Genomic DNA, 22,259 nt, shown 5'->3' on the forward strand with positions numbered 1-22,259 from the left:
AATAATTAGAATTTTAATCCTTAAGCGACTGTTAATTAATTTATTTACTTTAGTTATTAAGTTCCCTTGTTATTTAGGACTTTACTATTCGAAAGCTTGACCGTGATTGTTAGGATAATTTTTGTTTAAACTAATCTCTAGGTAAGAGATTCTCCTACTAGACCTTCGTATTGAAGTGAGAGCTTGCATGAAATTCTTCTATTATGCTTTGATGTAGCTGGTATGCATAATATGATCATGTGTATGGTGATTGGTAGTCAGGATTATTCCATGATTATGATGACTGATAAATCCGATTGAGATATGTTATGGTGATAATATTTGAATACGAATGCTATGATTGATACTTATGTCATGTTTATGATGATGTGATGATATGTTCATGCTATGGATTGGGTGTACTGTTATCTTTATCTATTAGATTCGTACCCACTGGATGTCTCTCGAGATCACCACATTTTTATGACTGTGTAGTTTAACGGGATCACCAGTCGAGTATGACATAGACATGATTATGAGTGATTCGACGGGGTCACTCATAGCCCGGTTGTCTTAGTGTTTCTTTCAGGTACACTAAAGACTAGTTTGTCCTAGGTATTCCTTTGGGTTCACCGAAGACCAGATATGTTCTTTCGCCATCACAGATTGTACGTGTTCGGGAACATGCCAGTTTAGGATACCACTTTACAAGACTATAATAGGAAGTTAACAGGCACCTAGCGGGACTAGTAGTAGGTCCTTTACTGAAAATATTTGTATACTCACTCTATCTTGTTTAATTTTTCAGGCAGAGGTAGAGGTAAGGGCAGAGGGAAGCTTATAAATGACAAGAAGTGACCTTGGCAAGCCATAGAAAACACTTTTGCTTCTGCCTTATGTTATGTGTTCAAATTTCAGTACTTATGTATTCTCTTTTTATTTTTCTCCTTTTAAAACTAGATAGGGCCCGAGTTAGGATTTTATTTTTCTAAAAATTTATTTATATATACATTTGTTTAAAATTTTAATGAGTAATTTGAGGTTTTGTTTTATTTTCTACTTTAATTTAAGAAATTTTGTTTTCCTTTTTATTAGTAGCGACCTCGGCTTAGTATAAGGAGTTGGGTCGTTACAGCCTAATTGTGACAGGTTTTTAAAAATGCATTAATGGAGAATTAAGAGGGAAGACTAGAGTTGTTGTGACCAACTAACTACCTTTTCTATCTCAATTTCACAAAATTATCCTCCTTCATGCGAAGGCATGATGGAGAGGAAGGAACGTACGAAGAACTAAGAGAAAAAGGAAAATTGTTCCAAACGCTAATGAAAAATGTAGGAGTACTATCCAAAGAAAGTAATGAAGTTTTGCAAGTCGGAGAAACCAATGGTACTAAAATTCATCATCAGAACTTCCACATGCTAATAACGATATCAAAAATGATTCTACAGATGTTATTCCATCATAATACCTTACTACGCAACAAAAAACTACTCTGATCGTGCAAGATTAGAAACAAGCCTTCTCGATTGGAATATTATACTTAGGTACGTACTTTCTTTTAAATCACCAATCACACATTATCCAATTTTAGTTTGCATACATTCATCAATTTATTGCCTTTTTGTAATTCCTTTTCTTTTGGTTCCACATTATCTAGTTTTAGTTTGTGTATATACATTCATCAATTTATTGCCTTCTCTAATTCCTTTTCTTTTGGTTCTACATTATCTAGTTTAGTTTGTGTATATACATTCATCAATTTATTGCCTTCTCTAATTCCTTTTTTTTTTTTTTTTTTTTGTTCCTTTTATATACATGAAGCCATTAGGAGGTGTATGGGTTTTCATTATACTCCTATACTTGGTTGTTTCGATTACTCTTGAAATTCTTGAGAACATGTGGTTAAAGAAACGGATCGGTCAACGCAGCTTAGGACGAAATCAAACTTTATATAAAAACGCGATATATGTTGTCTTGTTATTTCGTCTGGTACGTGTATATACTTTTATGAGACATTTAATTATTAGCTTTAAAAGTACTACTCGTAGTAATTACTCTTTTTCTTTTTTTATCTATTTGTTTTTTTTTCATTTCCAACACAAACACAAAAGCTTACTCAATACATTATATACCTTTTCACTTTCTAATTTATAACATATGTAAGCTTAAACAACTTTTAATTGTGGAGACTAGTATCCTATATACGGTTCGTCATGTCGAGTCTACATGTAACAAAAACATTGCACGACCAAATGCTTTTGTCTATTATAGAAGCTCCAATGTTGTTCTTCAACACCAATCCTCTTGTGAGGATCGTCAATCCATTTTGAAGGATAGGTGGGAAATTGATAGGATCGTTCCATAATCTCCATCTGTGTTTTTTTTTTTTTTTTTTTGAAGCAAATTTCACAGTTCCCTTATACTTTTATCTTGATTGGAACTTTGAGCACTTTATCGTTGTGGGCAACCTTTCCTCTTATGTTATGCTTTTATGTAGTCTATTTATACTACCAAGTAAGTAATATGCATTTTCTATTTTATTATTATTCTTACATTCTTTGATGCATTTTTTTTTAGATAATCTGTAGTGCCTAGTGGTACTCATTGTTGAGTTTTGATAAAATATTTGAAGCGTAGTTGTCCCATATTGAAAAGATTCAAGAAAGTGATGGACTTTAAGTACTTTAAAAGAAGCCTAGACTTTGGTACGGTTTTCAAATCTTTTTTGTGTTGATTCTCTATTAATTATTTACACTTTTCTGCTTATATTTATTTGTCAATTCACAACTGTTAATTTAGACCTATTTTCTGTTTTTCTTTTTTACGTAAAGACATCTCGAGAAGTACAACAACTAGACTCGATAAGTAGATCGATCATCTCTCTCGTTTACGCACAAGTTACCAAAGCTCTCAACGATATGCCAACCATTCATGTATAAAAAGCTTATAATAGAAAATTGTTGAAACCAAGGGAAAATCTATAGATAATAACATTAGATTTAGCCTTGTGATGATAACTGGAAACCAACGGCTAGCCATTCACTTACAAACTGTGGGAGCTCTAATGATTTGGCTTACATCAACTTTTGCAGTGATGGGGAATAGCAAAGAGAAAAACCAACAAGCATTTGCATCCACCATGGGACTTCTAATTACAAATGTTTTAACTATTACTTCTTTGTTGATAGATATACTCACACTTGGAAGTACATGGTTGAAAATAGTTTAAACTCAGTCGAAGCATTGGGAGGCATATAGATCTAGCTTCGGAAGCACCATCAATTATCGAGAGTAATTGGTTGCCCTTGGGATGGCCTTCGTTTGGAGTAATAAATTTGATAGTTTTGTATTACGTTATAGAGACCCGAGCTCCCCACCCGTCATTCATGGGGTTGCTTTTAATGAATAATTTGGACGAACTAGGGCTGGAAAATCCAAGCATAATTAATACTTTATTTCATATTGTTGAACTAGCTATAGAAACAGGATAATATTCCATTGATGGTTTGGATACAGTAAAATTTGGATAGGGGGATTTGAGAGAAGTTGGGATTAAACCACAATCACTTGTTCTTTTTTTAGGTAAAGGATGTGATCATATTTAATCATCTAGCTTTCCTTAGTGTTTGGTTTTTGAAAATTAAGTCTCTTTCCTCTTCATTTCTTACCATGAATTTTATCCAAGAATTGAATTCTTAGCCAAGTTCTAAACATATAAGCAAAGTTTTAAAAACTGCCTTTCTATTTTAATTTTCAAAACTTGTCCTAATTTTTCAAAAACATCAATAAAAAGAATATATCTAAGCCAATTCCTAGGTGAAAGGAGGTTTTTTAGACAAACTAAATTTATAAAAACCCAATCAGACTTACCAAAGAGGACCTTGGAAACCAAGATGATTAAATATGATCATATTCTTTACCTGAAAAAAGAACAAGTGATTGTGGTATAATCCCAACAACTTTTCTCAAAATCACACAATCCAAATTTTGCTGTATCCAAACAATCAATGAATGTTCTTCTTATTTCTAGTTCAACAATACGAAATAAAGCATTAAGCTGATTTTTCAGACCCAGTCCGTCCAACTATTCCAACCTTTTCGTTAGAAAAAGCACTAAAAGAGATCCCATACAAGACAGGTGGGAGATTAGGTCTATAGTGTAACACAACACTATCAAATTTTGTAACTCCAATCAAAGGCCATCCTGAGGGCGGCCGATTACTCTCGATAATTGATGGTGCTTCTGAAGCTAAATCTATATATCTCTCAACGTGCTAGACCGGGTTTAAGCTATTCGCAAACCATACTTCCAAGTGTGCGTACATCTGTCAACAAAGAAGTAATAGTTAAAACATTTGTAATTAGAAATCCCATGGTGGATGCAAAAGTTGCAAAAGTTGTTGTAATTAAGCCAAATTATTAGATCTCCTAATTACAGCCAAATCATTAGAGCTCCCACAGCTTGTAAGCAAATGGCTAGTTTGCAGTTATCTTCGCAAGGCTAAATTGAGGTCTTTGATATTTATTTGAAATAATTTTTTTAAAAAATGAGATTATAAAATAAATCATTTTAGAGAAAACACATGCAACCAAATTTTAGAATAAATGTTTATTTGATGTTTAATGAGGGATCCCTTCCAAATATCTATTTTTTCCTCTATTTTTTCTATTCCTTTTTACTATGTATTTTTCACTCTGTCGTTCTTTTTGTTTTTTTCTATTTTTAAATACTTTGAATATCTTTTTCATTGTACATGAACACACATTTAAATATAGAGATTAACAAATGTTCCTCTCTCAACCAAATCTACTTCGCCTTAACATTTGTGAAAGAAATCATGAGGACGTCAAAGAAGAACATGATCGTTCAATTTGTGAAATAAATATGAATGAAGAACATGATCGAATTGTATATCTTTTTGTCTAGTTGACATTATATTGTCTCGAAAAAATTATTTATCTTATTTATATTTTGTTGATGGAAATCAAAAATTTTTTTATGGTTATGTATTTACATTTCAAGATATTTGTGCTTCTAAAATTGAACTTTTTAAAAGAAATTAATACAAAAAATGAAATTAATGTTTAGTTTCAAGTAACTAAAAAATTAATAATTACGATTAATTTTAAAATATATTTATGAAAAAAAAGATTCAATATGTTACATAAGAAGAAAGATTACATAAATATGGTTTATTTATGAAAAAATTAAAAGTATTTATATTACTACGTATTTATGAAAAACTATTTATCTTATTTATATTTTGTTGATGGAAATCAAAATTTTTTTTATGGTTATGTATTTACATTTCAAGATATTTGTGCTTCTAAAATTGAATTTTTTAAAAGAAACTAATACAAAAAAGGAAATTAATGTTTAGTTTCAAGTAACTAAAAAATTAATAATTTCAAAATAATGTATGATTAATTTAAAATATATTTATGAAAAAAGATCCAATATGCTACATAACAGGAAATATTTATGAAAAAAAAGATAAATAGACTACATAAGAGGAAAGATTGCCCACAACCATAAAATGCTCAAAGTTCTAATTAGGATGAAAGTACTATATGTGAAATTTGCTCCAAAAACACATGAAAATATTGTTGAATTGTAACGCCCCAAAAATTAAGATAATTTATTGGGCGTTATTTTGAATTCATTTAATGAGAATTATTTGATTTATGTGAGAAGTGAATTTAATTAAATATTTCTTGGATGAATATTTAATTAATTAAAGGTTTTGGCATGTGGAGTTCGTTGAGTTTTTGATTAAATGGTAAGTTAAAGAGAATTGGGTAAAGTTGTGGATTTTTAGTGTTGTCGAAGTTGAATTTAATTAAATAATTATGGATGTTATTTAATTAAATTTTAGAGTGGAAAGTTTGTTAGAGATTTAATAATTATATGTATATGTGGAAATAAATATATATATATAATTATTATGTTGAAGAAAAAGATAATTATATTTGTTGAAATATAATTATTTAAGGAAAAGATAAATAATAATTAATTACTGGGGAAGATAATTAATTATTTTGGAGAAAGATAAATAATAATTAATTATTGTGGAAGATAATTAATTATTCTGCAGAAAGATAAATTTTGATTATGGAGTGAAGTTGTTATAGTTGGGTTAAGATAATTCATGTTGAAAGTTATAAGTGATTTATTGGAAAAGATTTGATTGATTAAATTAATTGAGGATTTAAGTTAATTTGAGATTTTGGAGGGAAATGTTGGTTTTGGTGGGATTGGATTTAATTGAGTATATATATATGGATATATATATTTAATTAATAATTTGAAAAAGTGAAGTTAATTATATTATTGAATATAATTATATTTATTTGGAAAAGAAGATAATCCATGAGGAAAGAAATGGTTGATTTGATTGGACAAGAAAAGATATATATTTATGATGGTTTAAATAAATATATATTTATTGTAGATTTTGGTGAGAGAAAAATAATAATAATAAAGAAGTATTATTATTATTATTAATGGTTATAAATGCCTAAGATTAAGGCATTTATTTAGGAGAGATAATGGGAATAAAGATATATGTATATATTTGGTATTATATATATATATATATATCTCCTAAAAGGAAAAGGAAATAATAATAATAAATATTATTGTTATTATTTGGGTCTATAAATAGATTGGAATGCTTAAGTTGGAAAGTAAAGGAAAAAGAAAAAGGTTCTTCATCTTCTTCTCTAAGATAACCCTCTGCTGTCGCTGCCTCATCAGTTGGAGTTAAGATTGGTCTCTTTGGATGCTTGAGTATTTAAAGTGATGTATTTTTCCATTAAGGATAAGAGGATTTTTCAACCTCCATTTGAGTAACCTTGGTAAGCCAATGAAATTAAATTAATATTTTATTAATTTAATTTTAGATCTATTTGGGGGTTTCTTTAAAGGTTCAATTGGCTAATTTTTAAGATTTAAATCTTGGATTTCTCCCAATAAAGGTTGAATTGGTTTCAACCCTTTTTTTTAGAAAGTTGATTAATTTGGGAAAATTTTGGATGTTAGCCAGTTGCTAATTTCATTAATTGAGATACTGAGTTTTCCTTTTATGATTAGAATCAAGTTGATTGGAGAATTTTTACTGTCAGATAGGGAGTACCTTGTTTGGCTAAAATCTCCAGGTAAGAGATTCTTCTACTAGACCTTCGAACTGAATTCAAGAGACCGCATGTATTTATGATTATGCATTGATGGTAGCTAAATGTGATGCTATAAATGATGATTGATATTGTGTTTATGATGATTGATATTGAAATTGATGATGATGACTGATACTATGATTGACGATGATGACTGGTACGTTTAGGATGTTTATGATACATGATATATTAATCACATGAATAAGGACGTTATGATTAATATTCATGTCATGTTATGATGTTTATAATGATGTTACATACTTTGGGTTATGGTGTGTCTGTTAACTTTGTCTGTTAAGCTTTTTACCCCACCTGTATTGTGGTCTTATCTCTGGGGTTACTCGCACGACTAGGGGTGTTCCCACGGGATCACTCGCACGATTTAGGGGTGTACCTACGGATCACATGCACGGTTAGGGGACAGTTATATTGTGTATACGAGGTCACTCGCACGACTAGGGGTGTTCCGACGGGATCACTCGCACGATTAGGGGTGTACCTACGTATTACATATATGTTTATGGAGTGTGTACGAGGTCACTCGCACGACTAGGGGTGTTCCGACGGGACCACTCGCACGATTAGGGGTGTACCTACGTATTACATATATGTTTATGGAGTGTGTACCTGCGATCATTCGCACGACTAGGGGTGTTCCTTCGGGATCACTCGCACGATTTAGGGGTGTTCGTAAGGTCTCACTCACTCGGGTGTGCTCCATTGGACACACAACGTTATGATTATGTTTCTAACGGAAAGTTAACAGATCACCTAGCGGGACTAGTAGTGGGTCCCTTACTGAGTATATTTATATACTCACTCTTTCCTATGTTTAATATTTCAGGTTAAGGTAAAGAACTTAAGAAGCTGGCGAGCGATAGCGAGGGATCCGTGGCATGCCATATGGGGACACAGTTCAGCTTCCGCACTCATTTATATGTCTTTCAGTATTTTTAAATTTTAACCATTTTACTTAAAGATTTTATTCTATTTATTTGTTTTTAGTTCCTTAAAATTGTTAGAACCCGCGGGTCACGTTTTCAAATTATTTTTGTTAATTTTGAAAATCTTATGTTTTTCGTGAACGTTTTGATATTAATTTTATAAAGATTTTAGTTATCCTCTTTTAAAAAAGTGTCTTTTGATGTTTACCTTTTTAGTAATGACCTTAACTTAGTTTAAAAAGTTCGGATCGTTACATGAATGGTCCTATCAATCTCCACGGTATCCTTCGAAAATCAATTGACGATCCTCCCAAGAGGATTGGTGTTGGAGAATAGCATTGGAGCTTTTATAATAGACAAAAGCATTTGGTCGTGCAACATTCTTGCTGCATGTAGACTCGACGTGACGATCCATATAGAATATACATCTCAACAATACTTGATATCAAAAGTTGCTTAAGCGAACATATGACATAAATTAGAAAGTGAAAAGGTCTATAGTATTGAGTCAGCTTTTGAGTTGGAAATGAAGGAAACAAATAATTGTGCCAACGAGTAATACTTTTAAGGCTAATAATATTAAATCTCTCATATAAAAGTATTAATTGAAGCTAAAAAAAAAAATTAGAATAGTATTAGAAGGAAATGAAAATTAGGTTTACCTCATACGGAGGAAATCTAGGTTGTTGGGGTTGAAATTTTGGCTATCAATTTAAACAAAGGCTCAAAGGCAAAGTAAGTAGCCAACAAAGATAAGAAATAGTTTGAAAATGTTAGACTTAAAGCAAAGCCTTTGTGATTTAAATTTGTAGAAGATGAACCAAATTCTATAGAAACATAGAGCTAGAAGAAGCATGTGAGAAATAGAAAGCACAAGTGAGTCAATGGCACATGGCATGTAAGCACTAATCGCTGACTTGCTCCAAACGATACTTATAACTGGTGGTCGACAATACCAAAAATATAGTTCTATGGCCAAAAGTTTCGAGTTAAATTTTTTTAAAATTGTTTAAAACTTGCAATGAACAAAACAATCAAGATCGTTATATTGAATATAATGACGAGAGAATATTCCTTAAAAATATAACAAGATGTCAAAATCAAAAGAGAGAGAAAAAAAAAGGATAAAGGATAATACAAGATTTTAGTGAAAGAGAATGGAATAATGAACAAAAACCTTGGATTCAGAACACCATGAGGAAGAAAATAAGAAGATGAGCATAGAAACCAAGTTAATAATTTATAATGAAAAATCCACTTATTCAAATGAAAAGATCTTGAAATTTAATTTAGGAATGCAATTACAAAAATCAATTATCACTAAATTTGCCTATAATATTTTTTCCTTAATTCTAATATTCTTAGGATATTGATTTTACTGTTGCAACCTTCTCCCAAATTGTTCTCTATTAATATGGCCATCCCAAATCCGGTTTGCTGTTGCATCGATTTATTAAACTAAAAAAAAAAACATAATTAACCCCAAATAGATACCCAAAGCCTCGGAAGGAAGGCAGTAGAGGTAATTGCAATGAAAAATGATCCATAACATCTTCTTTAAGCCACCTCTTAAATCAAAACAAAAACAAAGATAAAATTGAAAGAGAGAACAAATGAGAGCTTAAAAAAAGTGTGATTGTGACTTCGGAATTTTGAAATTTATTTCGAATCCTCCCTTTGAACAAAAAGAAAAATCATAGCAAAAAAATTTATTTGCTATTATCTTCATTATTTTACACCATTTTTTTTTAATAATTGTGTTGCCAATGTTAAATATATCATTAAAGTATTAAAAGACGAATTATAATATATCTAAAATTGTAAAGAGTTAAGTTTTTTTTTTTTTTATCACTACTAGAAAAAAGATCATTCTTGACAGTTGCAATTTAATTTCTCGACGGTTTTTTAAAAAAACCTCAAGAAATGGATGATTTAAAAGAAAAACCGTAAAAAAGTTTTATGAAAAGGCGGAGAGTAGTCAATTTTCAGTTTTCTTGATGGTTTTGAAACCATTTTTTCTTGACATTTTAAAACCGTCAAGTATTATCTATTAAATTCTTGACTTTTTAAAACGTCAAGAATTTTTATAAATTCGACATTCTTGATGTTTTTTAAACGTTAAATGATATGTACTTATCGTTGACGTTTTAAAATCGTCAAGTAATATCAATTAAATTCTTGACGTTTTAAAACGTCCAGAATTTTTATGAAAAGACGGAGATGAGTAATTTTTCAAATTTCTTGACAGTTTTTAAACGTCAAGTAAGATACTTTTTCTTGACGTTTTAAAAACATCAAGAATTACTAAATAATTAAAAAAAATAAAAACTTAATTTTTTTTAAAACAAACCTAGTTTTTCGGCTTATGTTAGGAAATATAGTTATTTTTTAAATTATTGACAAAAATAGGGTGAGTTGAAAAGAAATTGCAAAAGTAGAGTGGTAGGGCAAACTTGTAATGTCCCAACAATTTGGAATTTAATTTTGTCATCTTAAGCATATTTATTGAAACCTTGGACGTTGTTATTAATGAAATTTTTGGTGGAGTAATTATTTAAGTCCGAGGATAAAATAATTTCTCTAATTGGATAATTAAATTTGGTAAGGTTGTTTGTTGAAGATAAAATAATTGAGTTAAGTTAATGTGATATTTTATTTGGAAAAGAATATATATATATTTACGAAAGGGAGTGTTGTGATTGGATGATTTTGAAAATTTAAGATATTGGAAGTTTTAGTTGAAGAGAGAGAAGATTTGTTGGTTTTGAATTAATTGAAGGGAAAAGAAAAAGGGAATTTATTATTGGGTTCTTTTTATAAATGAGCCTTGGGACTCGTGCACCAAAAAGTAAAACCTATCTTCTTTTTTCAAAATAAAAAAAGAGAGAGCAACCTAAATATTTTGGAAACCCTAGCCGCCGCCGCCGCCTCCCTTACGAAGTGCCGCAATTGCTGTCGTGACCGCACCGTGCGCCACCGCACGTCGAGCGTCGCTTTCGTCTCCAGCCGTCTGCAGGCGTCGAGTCGTCTCGCCAAGGGTAGCTGTCGACCTGCAGCCACGTACGCCGTTGAGCGCCAGCCGCGAAGTTAGCCGTATCGCCCCCCGCGCCAACCGTCGAAGTCGGCGAAGCCAACCCCTTACCGCCAAGCCGCTTGCTCAGCCACGTCGAGCGCTACCTGTCGAAGTCGGCGAAGCCAACCCAGTCGATCCGCACCGACCCGCAACCTAGTCGAATCCGCACCGACCCGTGAACCCCGTCGATCCGCCCGAATCCGAAAACCCGCGCTGTGCCTCGTCACACGTAAACCCGACCCGGTCGCGTCTCCGCCCCGCGATCCGAGTGACCCGCGTCTGCACCGCCAGCCAAGCCGCACGCGCATAGCGCCTGCGCCCGAGTCGAGCCGCGCCTGCGCCTAAGCCGAGCCGCGTCGCGTCTCCTTCCTTCCAGCCGAGCTGCCAAGCCTTTTTGGAGCGACCTTGCTTTTTGGTCCTTTCCCCCACCTATTGTTGGTAAGTTTTTGGTAAGTCAAATGGGTTTTTAGCATACCCAGCCAAGACTTGAATTTTTAACCTAGATAATTTAATTTGGATTAAATTAAATTATTTCTCTTAAGGAACATCTTGAACCAATTGACTTTGGAGCATCGGATTTCTTCAGTAAGGGCTCAAGCGTTGCAACCTCGACCTAGGGTAAGTCATCTCAACTACATTTTTGGGTCTTGGGTCGTTTGGTGAATTAATCATGAAAATTGACGTTATTAAACATTTAGGACCTCGCTGCTTGGAAAGCACATTTTTCTTGATGTTAGGACTCGTCGAGCAAATCTCCAGGTAAGAGATTTCTACTACTAGCTCTACGACTAGAATCATGAGACCGCATGCATTCCTAGTTATGCACTTGAGGACTAGACTGCATAACGATTGTAACGACCCAACTCCTTATACTGAATCGAAGTCATTACTAATATAGAACAAGTGGTTTAAGTCGAAAGTTTTTCATTAAAATGCATACGGTTTAGGAAATTTCATTTACAAAATCATAAACACGGTAGTCATGCAGAAAAAGTGTAAAAGCGTTCTGAAGTCCTACTCGGGCCCTATCTACATAAAACATAGTAAGAAATGAAAAGTACTCAAACTCAAATGCGAAAATCGGAAATAAGAATAAGCGGAAGCGGTAGTCCCTATGGCCCTCCACGGTCTCACTTCGGGTCGCTCGCCAGCTTGCCCTTGCCCTTGCCTCGTCCTCTACCTGAAAACATGAAATGAAGAGAATGAGTATAAAAATACTCAGTAAGGGACCCACTACTAGTCCCACTAGGTGCCTGTTAACTTCCTGTTAGAGTCCTGATAACTGGTACCCAATCTCTGGCACGCTCCCGAACACGTGCAATCATGCGCTCCCGTAGGAACGTAACTCTGGTCTTCGGTGCCCCGGGGGACACCTAGGACAGTCGGGATGCGAGGACCCCGTCGAGTCACTCGAGTCATATCTATATCCATGCTAGACTGGTGTCCCGTCGGACCACACAGTCCTCAATAGGTGGTGATCCCGAAGGACACCCATGCAGGTACGACTCTAACAGATTAAGCTAACAGGTACCCTAATTGCAGTATACATACACATGGCATCAGCATATAACATGTCACATAAATCATCTCTACACTCTCCGTCCCGACATTCGTCGTAACCATAATAGATCTTGCCACACATAACAGGCTATGGCACAACTATATCGTCATTTGCATCATACTAACATTTATTTCAGGCATCGTACTGTCAAATTCTCAATATGCAACATAGGGGCATACACAGTCTCATACTTCTAAACATGAAGCTAGTAGTAGAATCTCTTACCTGGAGATCTACTTGTCGAGTCCTAACCGCGAGGCAGTACGCTTTCCAAGCGACGACGTCCTAACTGTTTAATAAGTCAAAATTCCTAAATAGGTCGCCAACGACCAACGGTTCAAGACTCAAATGAAATAACTTACCCTAGAAGGAGGTTGCAGTGCTCGAGCCCCTACTGAAGAAATCCCGCGCTGCAGCAATTTCTTGGTCCAAGACGTCCCTTGAGGAAAATAAATTAATTTAGACCCAAATTAATTTAACTAACGTCCGAGCATGGAGTCTTACCGGAAAAACCACAATAATTAATTAGATTACCAAAATTTAGGTGGATGGAGCCAAATTAGTCCTGGCGGCTCGGCTGGAAGAAGACAGAACCGGCTCGGCTTGGGCAGACGCGGTTCGGCTCGGTACAGGAAGCTACGCGGGCGGCTCGGCTCGCAACAGGGAGGAGATGCGGCTCGGCTCGCGTCAGCAAGGAGGCGCGGCTCGGCTTGCAGTGCAGGCGGCGCGGCGCGGCTTGCACGCGGGGAGAGCTAGGCACGTGTGGGCACGGGCGCGGGTTCGGTTTCGGGTTCGGGCGAGCGGGCGCGGGGCGGTTCCGGGTTCGGGTTCGGCGGCTGGAGGCGCGCGAGGCTTAGCTGCTGGATTTCAGTCGGCGCGACGGCTGGCTGGCGAACGTTCCGGCTGCGCTGCGTCGGATCTAAGCGGCGCGGCGTGGCTGGGCGTGTGAACGACGGCGTTGCGGACACGGCTTGGCTGAGGAATCGGCTGCGGCTCCTCAGCGTTGGATCGGGGCGTCGCGACGCGGCTGGCTGCCCTTCCTCAGATCGACGCGGCGCGGCTGGTTCCGGCTGCAAACACGGCTGGCGTGCGTAGCTGATCCTCGGCGTGCGGTGGCTTGACTTGGTTTGCTGTCTCCGGCGCGGCTGGGCGTGTGGCGTGGGTAGGCGGCTAGGGTTTCGGCGGCGGCGGCGGCTTGATTGCTTTCTTTCTTCTTTTCTTTTTTTTTTTTTTTTTGATTTTCTTATGCGCGTCCCGAGGCTGCTTTAAAGAGAGAATTTATCTCTTTTTTTTTTTCCAATTCCTTTAATTAATTAGAAAATAACCACCTCCTACATCTCCAAATCTTTTGGAATTTACCTAATTAACCCCCAACTAGTCCCCACATTTCTCCCTTAACCAACCAACCTTAGTTTTATAAAACTTCCCCAATTATTTCCAAAAATACTTATTATCATAAACCAAATAAAGATTCTCAACCTTAATTACTCGAGAAATAAAATGACAAGGTTCTTCCAATAAGTTTAAAATTCCCATAACCACACTTAATATTAATATTATTAGTGGTCCAAAATAACAAGGGAAACCGAAAAAATGTTGGGCGTTACAATCTTCCCTCCTAAAAAAAAACTTTCGTCCTCGAAAGTTCTAATCCTCGAACAGCTCGGGGTGCTGGGCTCTCATGTCCTCTTCTTTCTCCCACGTTGCCTCTTCCACTCCATGGTTTTGCCAAAGGATTTTGACCAGTGGAATTTCTCGACTGCGAAGCTTCTTGACCTCCCTTGCCAGGACCTCGACAGGCTGCTCCTCGTAGCTCAGATTCTCGCTAATCTGCAGTGGCTCGAAGTCCACCACGTGTGTTGGGTCTGCAACATATTTCCTCAACATGGAGATATGGAATACGTCGTGCACTGCAGCAAACGATGGGGGTAGCGCCAAGCGGTAAGCCACGGGGCCAATCCGCTCCAATATCTCGAACGGCCCTACGAAGCGTGGACTTAGCTTCCCCTTCTTCGCGAACCTCAGAACACCCTTCATGGGTGCAACCTTCAGAAAGACCATATCTCCCACTTCAAACTCGAGGTCCTTACGTCGTACATCAGCATAACTCTTCTGTCTGCTCTGTGCTGTCAGCATACGAGCTCGGATCTTCTGTATGGCTGCGTTGGTAGTCTGCACTAACTCGGGGCCTAGCATCCTCTGCTCTCCAACCTCGCCCCAGCAGACAGGGGATCTACAGCACTTGCCATACAGAGCCTCGAACGGTGCCATATCGATAGTAGCCTGGTAGCTGTTGTTATAGGCAAACTCCATCAGATGCAGATGGGAGTCCCAACTTCCTGAAAACTCTAGTACGCAGGCCCGTAGCATGTCTTCCAAAATCTGGTTCAATCTCTCTGTCTGACCATCAGTCTGAGGGTGGAATGCCGTGCTGAAGTCCAACCTTGTACCTAACGCAAGTTGAAGTCCTTTCCAGAACTTCGATGTGAAACGGGCGTCTCTGTCTGAAATGATGGATACGGGTACACCATGTAGCCTCACAATCTCTGTCATATATAGCTGCCCCCACTTACTGGCAGTGTAAGTGGATTTCCCTGGCACGAAATGGGCCGACTTCGTGAGTCTGTCGACCACAACCCAGATCACCGTGTAGCCCTTTAGGGTCTTGGGCAGTCCCGTAATAAAATCCATCGACACACTCTCCCACTTCCACCCTGGCACACTCAAGGGTTGCAACAACCCTGCTGGATGCTGCCTAGGTGCCTTCACCTGCTGGCACACCAAGCATCTACTGACAAATTCTGCCACATCCCTCTTCATGCCCCTCCACCAATAGACACTCCTTAAGTCCTGGTACATCTTCGTACTCCCAGGGTGCATGGTAAACGGGGAACTGTGGGCCTCAGTCAAAAGCTCCGTCTTAACTGCGCTGTCTTCCGGCACACACAGGCGTCCCTCAAACATAAGGCCACCGTCAGAGGATATGGAGAAGCCTTCACCTTGCTCTGTCTCTACCACGCGACGCTTCTCTGCCAAGTAAGGATCATTCAGCTGAGCAGCAATGATCTTTTGCCTCAAGGTTGGCTGAACTGTCAACTGAGCCAACTGTGCGGTAACCTCACCTACTGAGACTGCAATCTCCGCCCTCTCAAAGTCCCTGAGTAAGGGGGTCTGCTTGGTGATTAGCGCTGCTGAATGTGCAACTTTCCTACTTAGCGCATCAGCCACTACATTTGCTTTACCTGGGTGGTATAGGATCTCGCAGTCGTAGTCTTTCACCAACTCAAGCCACCTCCTCTGCCTCATGTTCAACTCCTTCTGGGTGAAGAAGTACTTCAGGCTCTTATGATCGGTGTAAATCTGAATCTTCTCACCGTACAGATAGTGCCTCCATATCTTCAGTGCAAAGACTACAGCTGCCAACTCCAAGTCATGGGTAGGGTAGTTCTGCTCATGGATCTTCAACTGGCGGGAGGCATAAGCAACTACCTTACCCTGCTGCATCAGAACACAGCCCAGTCCCTTCTTGACAGCCCAGTCCCTTCTTGGAGGCGTCACTATAGATTACAAAGTTTCCCGAACCATCGGGCACTGTCAGGACCGGTGCCGTCACTAGCTTCTGTTTGAGCTCCTGAAAGCTCCTCTCGCATGCTGGGCTCCAGACAAAAGGGGTTCCCTTCCTGGTCAACTGGGTCAACGGGCTGGCTATACGTGAGAAGTCTTCCACGAACCTCCTGTAGTAACCTGCCAAGCCCAGAAAACTTCGAATTTCACTAACCGTGGACGGTCGGGTCCAGTTGGTCACTGCTTCAATCTTTGCGGGATCTACTGAAACTCCCTCACTGGAAACCACGTGGCCAAGAAACGTCACCTTCCTTAACCAGAATTCACACTTGGAGAACTTGGCATACAACTTGTTGGCTCGAAGGGTCTCCAAAACCTGGTGTAGGTGCTCCTCGTGCTCCGCCTCAGTTTTTGAGTAAATGAGGATGTCGTCAATGAAGACTATGACGAACGAGTCTAGAAACTCCTTAAACACCCTGTTCATCAGATCCATGAATACTGCAGGGGCGTTAGTCAAGCCGAAAGACATCACAACGAATTCGTAATGTCCGTACCTCGATCGAAAAGCCGTCTTGGGAATGTCACCGTCCCTAATCCTTAACTGGTGATAGCCTGATCGCAGGTCGATCTTGGAAAAGACGGTGGCTCCCTGCAACTGATCGAACAGGTCATCAATCCTGGGCAAGGGGTAGCGGTTTTTGACTGTCACCTTGTTCAGCTCTCGGTAGTCAATACAAAGGCGCATCGACCCATCCTTCTTCTTCACGAACAATACTGGGGCTCCCCAAGGCGACACACTGGGCCGGATGAAGCCTTTGTCTAGCAACTCCTGTAACTGGACCTTCAACTCCTTTAGCTCGGCTGGAGCCATTCTGTAAGGGGCCCTCGAGATTGGGGCAGTGCCCGGCTCTAACTCGATAGCGAAGTCTACTTCTCTGGGAGGCGGAAGTCCTGGAAGTTCGTCTGGGAAAACGTCGGGGTACTCTCTTACCACTGGTTCGGAAGATAGGGAAACTTCTGGCTCTCTCACATCCACCACGCTTGCCAAGATGCCCCAAGTTCCCTGGCTAAGTAGTTTACTAGCCTTCATGGCTGAGATGACCTTGGGTATACATACCATGCCTGCCCCCCTGAATTTGAAGCTAGCCTCGGAGGGAGGGTTAAAGACAACTTCCTTGCCAAAACAGTCTATATTTGCATGGTTGGCTGACAGCCAATCCATGCCTAGTATCACGTCAAAGTCCTGCATGTCTAACACTAGCAAGGTCACGTCTAACATACGATTCGCTATCTCTACCCGACATGCCTTTATTTGTTCTTTGGACAACAGGACCTCCCCAGATGGAGTAGAAACCGACAAAACACTACCCAAAGGCTCTACCTCCAAACCCACATGCTGAACGAAAACGGAGGATATAAACGAGTGGGATGACCCAGAGTCAAATAGCACAAAAGCATAATGCCCCAAAATTGGGAGCGTACCTGTCACCACAGTGCCAGCTCGCTCGGCCTCCTGCCGGGTAGTGGCGAAAACTCTCCCCTGCTGGGCCGCAGAAGGCTGGAGCGGTGTCGTCTCAAAGGGTTTCCGAGGACACATATCAGCAGTGTGCCCCGGCTGTCTGCACCTGAAGCAGACTCCACTTCCAGCCAAGCAACGACCTCCGTGGACTCTCCCGCAGGTAGTACAAGCGGGTAGCTCTCTCAGAGTCCTCCCGGCTGCTGCAAGCTCCCGTCGGTGTCTCTGGAAGACACCTCCTGACCTCGGTGTTCGCTGCGGTGCTACGTCAGGCTGCGTCTCAACCTTTCTCTTCTGTCCCAAGGCTGACCCTCTGCCGGCAGCCTTAGACGCATCGGCTCTCTCAGGCAGGCTCAAATCCAGTGCTATACGTAGTGCATCAGCATGCGTGGCTGGGCGGAGGGCTCTGACAATGCCCTGAAGGTCTAGCCTGAGTCCTCTAACGAATTTCTCCGTCCTGGCGGCCTCGTCCCTTACCATATCGGGAGCAAAGCGGGACAGCATATCGAACTCGGCGTCGTACTGCTCCACCGTCATGTCGCCTTGCTCCAAGTTTAGGAACTCTTGCAGCTTGGCGTGCTTCACATTGGCGGAGAAAAACTTAGCATAGAAGTTCTCCTTGAACTGCTCCCAAGTTATTTTGCTTACATCGCCCCCCAGCATTCTCTCAGCGGTCTCCCACCAGGCGGTGCCCCTGTCCTCCAAGAAGAAGACTGCACACTGCACCTTCTGGTCTTCTGGGCACTTCATGTACCGGAAAATAGTCTCTATGGACGTCAACCACATTTGGGCCTTTGTGGGGTTGTCCATGGATCCGTCAAAGGTCTTGGGATTATACTTCCTGAAATCCCGTAAGTGTTTCGCCTCGGCCGACAGTTGAACTGGTACTGGTTGAGCTTCCTCAGGGGCTGGAGGAGCGACGGCCTGGGCCTGAACAGGGGCGGCCTGGGCCTGAGCAGGGGCGGCCTGGTTCTGCTGGGCGGCAAGGAAAGGCGCCAAAGCAGCTTGCAGCATGTCCTGATAACGCTGTTCCATCGCGGCGAGATCCGCCTGGGTGACCGGTGCGTTTGGGTCGACTGCCGGTGCAACAGGTGGCGCCTCCGGCTGGCCACGACCGGCTCCTCTGCCTCCCCTACCACCTCCTCGGCGTGTACCCCTACGTGGCGGCATTCTCCCTAAAATTCACCAACAAACTTTTCACCACAAGAACTTAACACCCTATATCTAGGTCTTAGACTATTCAGGCAAAATTGTAATCTTAACATTAGCAAGGCTTTAGACATACCTGGCGAGTGCCGAAGGACCGTATAGCCATAGGGTGAAGTAAAACCAAAACAAAAATGACTTACATCGTAGTTCAGTCTACAGAACCTAAAACACTGTGCTCTGATACCAACTGTAACGACCCAACTCCTTATACTGAATCGAAGTCATTACTAATATAGAACAAGTGGTTTAAGTCGAAAGTTTTTCATTAAAATGCATACGGTTTAGGAAATTTCATTTACAAAATCATAAACACGGTAGTCATGCAGAAAAAGTGTAAAAGCGTTCTGAAGTCCTACTCGGGCCCTATCTACATAAAACATAGTAAGAAATGAAAAGTACTCAAACTCAAATGCGAAAATCGGAAATAAGAATAAGCGGAAGCGGTAGTCCCTATGGCCCTCCACGGTCTCACTTCGGGTCGCTCGCCAGCTTGCCCTTGCCCTTGCCTCGTCCTCTACCTGAAAACATGAAATGAAGAGAATGAGTATAAAAATACTCAGTAAGGGACCCACTACTAGTCCCACTAGGTGCCTGTTAACTTCCTGTTAGAGTCCTGATAACTGGTACCCAATCTCTGGCACGCTCCCGAACACGTGCAATCATGCGCTCCCGTAGGAACGTAACTCTGGTCTTCGGTGCCCCGGGGGACACCTAGGACAGTCGGGATGCGAGGACCCCGTCGAGTCACTCGAGTCATATCTATATCCATGCTAGACTGGTGTCCCGTCGGACCACACAGTCCTCAATAGGTGGTGATCCCGAAGGACACCCATGCAGGTACGACTCTAACAGATTAAGCTAACAGGTACCCTAATTGCAGTATACATACACATGGCATCAGCATATAACATGTCACATAAATCATCTCTACACTCTCCGTCCCGACATTCGTCGTAACCATAATAGATCTTGCCACACATAACAGGCTATGGCACAACTATATCGTCATTTGCATCATACTAACATTTATTTCAGGCATCGTACTGTCAAATTCTCAATATGCAACATAGGGGCATACACAGTCTCATACTTCTAAACATGAAGCTAGTAGTAGAATCTCTTACCTGGAGATCTACTTGTCGAGTCCTAACCGCGAGGCAGTACGCTTTCCAAGCGACGACGTCCTAACTGTTTAATAAGTCAAAATTCGTAAATAGGTCGCCAACGACCAACGGTTCAAGACTCAAATGAAATAACTTACCCTAGAAGGAGGTTGCAGTGCTCGAGCCCCTACTGAAGAAATCCCGCGCTGCAGCAATTTCTTGGTCCAAGACGTCCCTTGAGGAAAATAAATTAATTTAGACCCAAATTAATTTAACTAACGTCTGAGCATGGAGTCTTACCGGAAAAACCACAATAATTAATTAGATTACCAAAATTTAGGTGGATGGAGCCAAATTAGTCCTGGCGGCTCGGCTGGAAGAAGACAGAACCGGCTCGGCTTGGGCAGACGCGGCTCGGCTCGGTACAGGAAGCTACGCGGGCGGCTCGGCTCGCAACAGGGAGGAGATGCGGCTCGGCTCGCGTCAGCAAGGAGGCGCGGCTCGGCTTGCAGTGCAGGCGGCGCGGCGCGGCTTGCACGCGGGGAGAGCTAGGCACGTGTGGGCACGGGCGCGGGTTCGGTTTCGGGTTCGGGCGAGCGGGCGCGGGGCGGTTCCGGGTTCGGGTTCGGCGGCTGGAGGCGCGCGAGGCTTAGCTGCTGGATTTCAGTCGGCGCGACGGCTGGCTGGCGAACGTTCCGGCTGCGCTGCGTCGGATCTAAGCGGCGCGGCGTGGCTGGGCGTGTGAACGACGGCGTTGCGGACACGGCTTGGCTGAGGAATCGGCTGCGGCTCCTCAGCGTTGGATCGGGGCGTCGCGACGCGGCTGGCTGCCCTTCCTCAGATCGACGCGGCGCGGCTGGTTCCGGCTGCAAACACGGCTGGCGTGCGTAGCTGATCCTCGGCGTGCGGTGGCTTGACTTGGTTTGCTGTCTCCGGCGCGGCTGGGCGTGTGGCGTGGGTAGGCGGCTAGGGTTTCGGCGGCGGCGGCGGCTTGATTGCTTTCTTTCTTCTTTTCTTTTTTTTTTTTTTGATTTTCTTATGCGCGTCCCGAGGCTGCTTTAAAGAGAGAATTTATCTCTTTTTTTTTTTCCAATTCCTTTAATTAATTAGAAAATAACCACCTCCTACATCTCCAAATCTTTTGGAATTTACCTAATTAACCCCCAACTAGTCCCCACATTTCTCCCTTAACCAACCAACCTTAGTTTTATAAAACTTCCCCAATTATTTCCAAAAATACTTATTATCATAAACCAAATAAAGATTCTCAACCTTAATTACTCGAGAAATAAAATGACAAGGTTCTTCCAATAAGTTTAAAATTCCCATAACCACACTTAATATTAATATTATTAGTGGTCCAAAATAACAAGGGAAACCGAAAAAATGTTGGGCGTTACAATCTTCCCTCCTAAAAAAAAACTTTCGTCCTCGAAAGTTCTAATCCTCGAACAGCTCGGGGTGCTGGGCTCTCATGTCCTCTTCTTTCTCCCACGTTGCCTCTTCCACTCCATGGTTTTGCCAAAGGATTTTGACCAGTGGAATTTCTCGACTGCGAAGCTTCTTGACCTCCCTTGCCAGGACCTCGACAGGCTGCTCCTCGTAGCTCAGATTCTCGCTAATCTGCAGTGGCTCGAAGTCCACCACGTGTGTTGGGTCTGCAACATATTTCCTCAACATGGAGATATGGAATACGTCGTGCACTGCAGCAAACGATGGGGGTAGCGCCAAGCGGTAAGCCACGGGGCCAATCCGCTCCAATATCTCGAACGGCCCTACGAAGCGTGGACTTAGCTTCCCCTTCTTCGCGAACCTCAGAACACCCTTCATGGGTGCAACCTTCAGAAAGACCATATCTCCCACTTCAAACTCGAGGTCCTTACGTCGTACATCAGCATAACTCTTCTGTCTGCTCTGTGCTGTCAGCATACGAGCTCGGATCTTCTGTATGGCTGCGTTGGTAGTCTGCACTAACTCGGGGCCTAGCATCCTCTGCTCTCCAACCTCGCCCCAGCATACAGGGGATCTACAGCACTTGCCATACAGAGCCTCGAACGGTGCCATATCGATAGTAGCCTGGTAGCTGTTGTTATAGGCAAACTCCATCAGATGCAGATGGGAGTCCCAACTTCC

This window comes from Cucumis melo, chromosome 5, assembly GCF_025177605.1.
Source record: "Cucumis melo cultivar AY chromosome 5, USDA_Cmelo_AY_1.0, whole genome shotgun sequence".
NCBI lineage: Eukaryota > Viridiplantae > Streptophyta > Magnoliopsida > Cucurbitales > Cucurbitaceae > Cucumis > Cucumis melo.